The 9,168-nt window shown below is 38.1% G+C and overlaps 1 protein-coding gene across 2 annotated transcripts in view; it reads right to left on the reverse strand.

Moving 5' to 3' along the window:
- The window catches only part of Zbtb20 (zinc finger and BTB domain containing 20), a 274,572-nt gene extending 266,421 nt beyond the window's left edge, over positions 1-8,151 (reverse strand). Inside the window, exon 1 of one of the 2 annotated variants that reach the window (XM_013028589.1) lies at positions 7,192-7,280. The gene's annotated coding sequence lies outside the window, so the exon portion shown is untranslated. Of the gene's footprint in view, positions 1-7,191; positions 7,281-8,082 lie in introns of those variants that run through there. The other variant, XM_013028590.1, reaches the window with a different exon arrangement.
- Between the last annotated feature and the right edge of the window lie 1,017 nt (positions 8,152-9,168).

The following is a 9,168-nucleotide window of genomic DNA, read 5'->3' on the forward strand; positions in this document are numbered from 1 at the left end:
AGGCCTAAATGTTGTCTCACAGCTCTTCAGCTCAAGGCTACTGTTCTACCACTTGAGCCACTGAGCCACTTCCAGTTTTCTGAATGGTTTATTGGAGATAAAAGTCTCACGGACTTTCCTGCCCAGGCTGGCTTTGAACTGTGATCCTCAGATCTCAGCCTACTGAGTAGCTAGGATTACAGGCATGAGCCACTGGCACCTGGCTTTGTTCTTATAGCTTTTTTTTTAATTGTGAAAATACCGTACAGAGGGGTTACAATTACATGGGCAAAGTAATGAGTTCATTTCTTATCAAGCATTGTTGCCTCCTCCTTTGTTTCCCCTTCCCATCCCTTCCTATCTACCCCCCTTCTCCTCCTTCCCCTCCCCCCCACCAAAGTTGTAAAGTTCATTTTTCAACATAACATCTTGTACATCTCATTGGTGCAATGGGTCCACCTGTATCCCTATTTAAACAATTTGTTTTTTCCCTTCCCCCTCACAAATTATACCAACATCAAATACAGTGAAAACAGGGGTTATATCATGGGGGAGGGACATACAAAGCAACAAAGAAATCATCTTATTAATATGTTAGAAACAACCACAAGAAAGAAAAAACATTTGAATCCTTATCCTGGGGTTCATTTCGCCTCACATCAGCTTATCTGACCTTTTCTGCTTGTCTCCATACAACAGACAAGGGTCTCATATCTAAAATATACCTGGAACTCAAAAAATTAAATCCCCCAACAACAAATCCTCAAAGAAACAATTGCCCAATAAATAAGTGGGCTAAAGACTTAAAGAGAAACCTCTCCCAAGAGGAAAGAAGGATGGCCAACAGACACATGAAGAAATGCTCAACCTCTCTAGCCATAAAAGAAATGCAAATCAAAACAACATTGAGATACCACCTCACTCCAGTTAGAATGGCTAAAATCAAGAACTCTAAAAACAACAGATGCTGGAGGGGATGTGGACAGATGGGAACCTTACTGCATTGTTGGTGGGAGTGTAAACTTATTCAACCACTTTGGAAAGCAGTATGGAGGTTTCTCAAAAGACTTCACATAGAACTCCCCTATGACCCAGCAATCCCACTTTTGGGCATTTACCCAAATGATCACAAACAAGACCATATTAAAGCTACAGCACTACTATGTTTATTGCAGCATTATTTACCATAACTAAGATATGAAACCAACCCAGATGCCCCTCAGTAGATGAATGGATCAAGAAAATGTGGTATATATACACATGGAATTCTATGCCTCCATCAGAAAGAATGGCATTGCCCCATTTGTTAGGAAATGGAAAAACTTGGAAAAAATTATATTAAGTGAAGTAAGCCAGGCTCAAAGAAACACAGGTTCCATGGTTTCCCTTATTTGCAATTACTAGTATATGTCTTATACCTTTTTAAGAGATGCAGTACATTACTGTTACGTACAGTCACTTGGTTGTACAATAGCATGCAAGACTATCCTGTTTCTAACTGTAATTTAGCATTCATTGACCAATCTTTTTCCCTCTCTCCTCTGATGCTCTCAGCTCCTATGAGATGAACCAGACACATTTTGTACAAGGCCTTTGAGCTCAATGGTTTCACTAGTGAAAATACAACTTGCTTAGATAGCCACAGCATTTATTTCTCACCTTCACTGAAGTCTACTCAAATGCTGCCATCCCACAGACATTAAATCTGCTATCTTAGCTGTCTCGGTCTCTCTTTCTTGTTTTCATAGCACTTACCAGTGTCTAATATGCTATGTATAAGCATTTATCTATTATCTGTCTCTTCTAGAAAGTCAGTACTATAAGAATGGAGCCTTCTTAGGCAGGAAAATCTATAAGACTCTTATCTCCAATTAAGTACCAAAAGTTTGGAAGTGGAGTTGTGGTTCAAACAGTAGAATGCTACCCTTAAGGTAAATTTTTTTTAAAGTGCTCAGGCCTCCTGTGTTCAAACCCCAGGACCAGCACTGAAAAAAAAAGAAGATAATTGGAGTTTCTCAATAAATATTTGTTAATAAATTAATTAATCATTAGTGTTTAGAACAACAACTGACATGGAGTAGGGATTCAAAAACATTTTCTGAATAAAAAATGAATGTTGAATTGGTGTTTAATGAATGTAATGGGAAAAAGTGCTTGTTCCTTTGTACTCATGATAACCTTGGTAAGTCAATCAAATGGGAACCTATTATCCTCCTTAGAAAAAAATGAAGTATGACCAATGTGTTTAAGGTTTGTTCCTTTCTCTTTCAATTCATTACTTGAAACTTACAAACAATTTTTTACACTTTGATCATGATGTACTTTAACATTTATTATACTATTTTGGTTACTCTTAACTAGGAAGAGAATTAGCAGAAGGTATAAGATTCTAATACTTTTTATTACAATTCATGTCTTTCCATATTTGGTGTTTTTCTTTCATTTTCAAAAGTGGATTAGGCACTCATACAATTCTGTCCCTCAGAGTGATTTCTACACAACTACCCAAGAGGACATCATACTACAAATCCTGCCAGAATGAACTGGAAGGTGAGAGTCGTATTTATAGCTTGAGGATGAACAGGTTGTTTGGTGCCAAGTTCTGCTAATGGAAATGTCCTCTATGTGTTAACACCCAAAGGAGAACAAATTCAACAACAAAACATTTCATTTTTGGCATGTCTGTGGAGAGTTAACTTTCCTTTGTTCAAGGGTTAATTATCCATTATGTGAATCACTTCTCTTTCTCCCTCTGGCTGCTTACATCTAGGAATTCAGTTTACTAGAGAGTAAGAGAAAATAAAAAGGAATGAAAATGAACATTCCATTTATATATATTAGGAGCTTTAGAAGAGAATTTGGTTCAGGAGCAGGATACAAAGTAGTTAAAGGATTGCCAAGTTGATTAGCTATTGATAACAGATGAGATTAAAACTCAGTTTACATAATATTTTGGTTTCTTCTAATTATTGTTTATTAGGGTCAGCTATTTTTTGGCTGTGCTTTATAGCATCAGAATGGTATTTAGGGTGCTGAAATGGGGAGTTAGAAAATGTCACTTTAGAGGCTGGTTTAACATGATGCCCCTTGCCTCTGAAGATGTCTTAGTGAGCTGGCTTAATGATTGAAGCGGCACCGAGTGATTCCACCAATCTCTTACTCATCGATCAGAACAATTGAACTTGGCTATTTTCAGCTATTATTTACCTCAAACAGGACATTTAATTAGTGCTTGTTAAGACAGTGCAAATGATGTGACTGCCTGTCCTCTCACCCCGACTCTTTATTGTGCTGCCTGTCTACCCCGCCCCTCCAGTCTAGTTACAGGGCTTTTTATAGCCAGTCTTCACATATTTCTGCCTCTTACACAAGCCTGAATTCTAGAAACCTACAGTCTGAGGAAAAGAAGAACCACTGTCTGTCTGTAAGCATGTATTCATTCACAAATGGGAAAAGCCTTTGCGTAATATGATATACATTGTAGGTGTGTCTGGTACTTTCAGACTACAGAAGCTAACCAAGTCAGGTATTTGGTCATCCTCACAAGTCTTTGGAAAGTGAATGGAACGATTGCAAATTCAAAACTCTCATGACAAAGCGGAAATTACCCAACTGTTAAGAGAATTAGAGAAACTACCTTGATAAAGGGCTAAGGATGTAGTCAGCTGGAAGATCTAATATGGGGACAGTCAGATATAGGAGAATCTATTGACTTATTTTCTGGACCTGCTTTTCCATGATATATTCATTGTCAATGCATTGGCATACAGATATTCATTCATTCACACACCCATCACCTATTCATTGATCCTTCACTAAAACTAAGGCAACCTGACACTGTTTGAAATGAAAGAAATAAACAAAAATACAATATCTGCCCTCTAACCAACTACAGTTTCATACATAATTTTTTTCAATTCAAGGAAGTATATGATAAATGACTGATAATGAATTTTAAAACCTGTTAATGAGTGAAAATCTTTTAATAACTAAACAGATATGTTCAGTTTGAGTTTAGGTTATCCTGGAAAGCTTCACCAAAATAGGTGAAATCGTAGGATGAGACTTGAAGGGATATTCTGAAAAGGCATCTGGAAAATTAGTTGCTCGTGTTCTATCAGGTATTTAACATGGAACTAAATAGCTGAGAAACTAGAATAAATTTGATCATTTGTACATATGTTCATTAAATATATTTTCAATTTTTAAGTTACTTATTAGGAATTTAATTTCTTTCCACTTAATTTTAAACTATACATATAGCAATTACTATTTTGAGGTATACATAATAGAATTTAGGTTTGACATATATGTTTTAATGAAGGATAATTACCAAACTCCCCAGTTATAAGTGTTTTCTTGTGCAGATGCTGCTCACAACAATTTGAATAAACTTTCCTTGTGTTAGCAGAAAAAATGTCAATTTTAACCTTATTATGGGCAATTTATAAAATATTTTATTGAATTCAAAAACAAGAAATTCTAGCTAATCTTTGGTCATAGTTTATAAGCTATCATCCAAAACCAAATTATTTCATACCATAGTTTTTGTTTTTGTTTTGTTTTGTTAGTGGTATAATGATAACTCAGGGCCTTGAGCTTACTCAGCTTACTTCCTTGTTCATACTCTACTGCTTGAGCCACTCCTCTCATTTTGCTTTTTGCTGGTTATTTTGGGGGTGGAGGACTTTTCTGCTTGGACTGGCTTCAAATCACGATCCTCTGAATGTCAGCCTCTTTAGTAACCAGAATTATAGGCATGAGTCACCAATATCAAGCTGTATGGTACAAGTCTTAAAACCCTATAAAGCTCATCTGTCTTTCTTGGGGAATTACATAAATGCTTAAAAGTATTTCTGTTCAAATAAAAATACAACTTCTTAATGGGGCAATCAGGATTATGATTTCACTTATGCATAATTATGACTGCCTAATTGAATGAATATGACATATAGAAATTGATTATATCTAAAATATGCATGCAAGGAAATATACATTTTAAAACACGTATCTTTGCTAACTTAATAAAATTAAAACTACAGAAAAGCACTAGAAATTATATTACTGATAGTACACAGTGATGGCTTATTATATAGATATTGGAAAGAAACATCATCATATTATTTTTTTCCCCAGTCCTGGGGCTTGAACTCAGGGCCTGGGCCCTGTCCCTGATCTGCTTTTGCTCAATGCTAATACTCTACTACTTGAGCCACAGAGCATTTCTGGCTTTTTCAGTGAGTGCAGGACTAAGCAACATCAAGGAAGAGATACACAAACTCCTATGTAGCTTTTGGTGGTAAAGGTCTAAGAACCAGTTATGTTTTTATGCCAGGTTAAAAATTTTAAACCATTTTTCCATTTAATTTCTTTCTTTGTAACATATTAGAACTTATTGAATTGAAACCTTTTTATACAATGACTTAAAGATAACAATAAAAAAGAAAATGAAAGAACTAATGGAAAAACCCCAATAAACATTATACATATAAATAGTGTAGTCATAACTAATATGGGCTAACAGAAATAAGCAAACGTAATTATTATATATTACACTGAGCTTTCAGTGAATTGGCCCTAACAAAACTGAGACTGTTTATTCTCATAATGATGACTGACAAATGTGACGAGCCTTGGAAACTATAGGAATTATGATAGAAAGCTGACTCTTTGTCCTAGAGGTCACTGAAAAACTGATGAAGGTGTGGCAGGGTTCCTCTGAGAGGAATTTGGGATATGAGCATGCATGAGTACTATAGTTAAAAGTCTGAATTGCCTAGCGTGGTAAACAAAATTCCTAAACTCAACACTAATGTTATATGTTGTATCGCTGTACCAGCTTGGACAAAAGTACACACAACAGACACATAGAAAACACATCTGGTTAAATGTAAAAATGAACTATTGCTAAAGCATTTTCAACTTTAGAAAGAATCTACTGGCAATGTGTTAATAGCAAAGACAACTAAAACAATAAAATAGCATCTCTTTCCAAATATTTAAGAACATCGAGTAAGTGCCCCTTAGGCTGGGTTGTGGTTCTGGGAAGTTTTAGCCTATGAGAACCATATTGGAAACATCAAAGGCTCTTTCCTCTCTCCAAAGAGCAATTTGCTTCAGATGCTGCCACACAGTCAAATGCTTTTATGGCCACCATGTTTTTGAAAAAAAAAATTTTTCCACTTAAATTTTAGAACACGCCAGATTCTTGAAATGAGAAAGAAGACAAGAAAGCATAGTGTGAACAAATAACCCCAGAAGAGGAACCGAATAGGGTCAAAAATATATATTTTACCTGCAACTTTACCTCCAGGGAGCCTGTGAGTTCTTAAAGATATAGAAGGCCTCTACTGGCCATAAAAGCTGTTCTAGTAGTTCCTCTGCTGGGTCTATATCAGTGAGGACACAAGCCACTGTCTCCATCCATGCTACTCCTCTGACAACTTCTCAGAGCCCACTTAATCACATTCTTATATTGAGGACAATACTACTATATTTGGGTTTAATACTGTGAGGACAGTCATCTAGTTTTCCGATGTCAGGATGATGAATTTCTCTGAAACCAAATAAAGCTTCTCTTCTGCTCCATACCATGAATGCAGAAGAATAAAGAGAAAAGGGTGTGACAAATAACCTTTTCCTAAGGTCAGGTGGGGAGAGGTTCCCCAACATTTCCAAGTAACTAGTTCATAGCAAAGTGATTTTTAGAACAGTACCTTTGCTATATATCTCATAGCCTTTTCTGTCTTGTTTAGCTGGGTGTGTAAGTACTGTGAGTTTAATACATATGCTCGGAAAGGGGATGCATGAAAAATTGGTAGAGGGAAACTTCAAATTAGCAACTAATCTCACTCTCGTCCCTTTTCCCTGCCACTTTGAATAATACCTCTCTGCTCCACTCACTCACCTATCTTCCTCCTCCCATGGCATGTTTATTGGGCATGCCACGACCCAAAGCCATCTGCGGTAGCGCAGAACCCATGCCTTCAGGCTTCTCCTGAGACTGGACTCAAGGCTCTGCCATTGTCCAGAGAGTGCTCTCAGCTGTGCAGGCTGAAAACCTTCATCTTTTTCTTGGATTGTTTGGTAGCTTTTAAAAATAAAAAAAAAACATATTTTTTTTTTAAAAAAACACCCTTTATTTCCTGCCTGCCTCCAAGACACCAAGAATAGAATCCTTGACACATCAAATCCTGGAACCTCACCACTCACCAGGACTGTGGTTCCTGATCCAAGGGGTGACGGCTGAGAATCAGCACAGTCTCTTGAGAGTGTCCAGGCCTGGCTGTTAAGCTCCCTGCTTTGATTAGTTTGTCGAGTTCACAGTGTTCCAGAGTGCTGAAGCACAGAAATTAGGGAGGGGAGGTGGAAGGAAAATCACTGGAGCCTCTTACGATCTAACTTCCACTAACTGAGAGGAAATGTCTTATAAATAAACAACAGCAAGAGAAACAAAAAAAAAATCTATCCCGTCCTGCCAGAGGAATGTACATTATTGTCTCCCAACGGAAAACTTTACACCACACCAAAATGCAGCCATGTCTCCTGAAACTACCTCTCTAAAAACAGAAAGAAAAAGAGAATGAAGAAGGAAAAGGAGAAGCAGAGAGAGGGAGAGAGGGAGAGAGAGAGGAGAGAGGGAGAGAGAGGGAGGGAGAGAGAGTGGGAGAGAGGGAGGGGGGGAGAGAGAGACAGAGAGAGAGAGAGAGAGAGAGAGAGAGGAGAGACAGAGAGGAGAGACTTTTATTTAATCCCCTTGAGTTCTGTTGGGAAGTTCATGTAAGTTCCCAGTAGACAGACGAAAGTAAGCAGTTTCCGCAGTGTCACTGTTCCAGGGTTTCATGCGGAGGCTGCTTATTAGCAAAATTTCATTTCTGCCCAGATCATTGCTGTACCATCCGGACATTTTCAGAAGGGAAGTTCAGGGAAGGGGGGGGCAGGGGAGAAGGGTGCAACTGTGGAGGAGAGGAAGAAGAGAGGACAAAGAAACACTCCTGATGAACCAGAATGCCCTAGCCACGGCCATGATAAAGCAAGCACCCACCCACCACCCATCCACTGCTTGTTGAGGACTTGGTGATGCGATGTGTTTAATCTACTTACTCTTTCTGCTCGGGAGGCTGAGGTTCCTACATTTCCAGCTCATGCTGGACTGTACCGTAAGCAACAAGTGAAATGAGTTCAGTGATCTCATTCTAGTCCTTCGACTCCTGTCCACATCACTAAGCGACTGCACAGCTTGGCACAGGCCAGGATGAGTCAGCAGTCTCTGGTCATGAGAGGCCAGGCCTGGAATAGCAGGGGGGTTTAGGTCAGGAGCAAAGGGAAGCAGAAAGGCAGCCTAGATGGCAGGGCTCAACTGTGCAATACACAGGGATAGTGCACATCAAAATGAAAGAGCCCCATCAGCTCTGGGGTGAAGATTATAGAACTATAGAAACAGGAAAAGCAGGGCAAAACAGCTGCCTGCCAAACATAGCAAGAACAAACCTTTGTCAGAGTCAGAAAAGGAGGCTCCTGTTAGAAATCACAAAGGTGCTCACAAAGATTACAGAAAGACTTTCGCTTCTATGTGCTTTTCAACCTGAAAGTAGGAAATAACAGTTGCCTAAATACTAGCTATCTTGTTATTTCGGTATTGCTTTCCCAATTTGCTAACTCACAAAACAAATACAAAGCAAAGTGCTTTGTATGAGAAGACTCATCCTTGTTATGTTTAAGGCATATTTCTGGCCTAAGAGTATCCTTGTGTAACTTTATGAAATGGTCAAAAAGAAGCACTTGCTAAATAAGTTAAAGGGTAGAGAAAAATTGAAAGAAAAGAGAGATGCACAATAAGTTTACTGACAATATACAAGGGAACTATGGAACTGTGTTGTATTTCTACCCAATGGGATCAGTGTAACCTCCACTAAGAAATAATGTTTACCATCAGTAGGATTTGTAAACATCTATCTGTCCTGTGCACTTTACTGTAGCATGAAGAGAATGAAATGAGAGAGAGAAAAAATCAGGTTCAACATGGAAAAATAAACTGATGTTAGACATCTGGTTTTAGAGAACACTTATTGCCCTATAAGTGAACTGGTAAAAAAGTTTTGGTATCTATAACAGACTTAAAGGTCTCATATTTCTAGACAAGGATATTGAGGTGAAGGCTGAGAATTGTAAGCAAACAGAAGTGATGAT

The sequence above is a fragment of the Dipodomys ordii genome, unplaced genomic scaffold (assembly GCF_000151885.1).
Source record: "Dipodomys ordii isolate 6190 unplaced genomic scaffold, Dord_2.0 Scaffold111, whole genome shotgun sequence".
NCBI lineage: Eukaryota > Metazoa > Chordata > Mammalia > Rodentia > Heteromyidae > Dipodomys > Dipodomys ordii.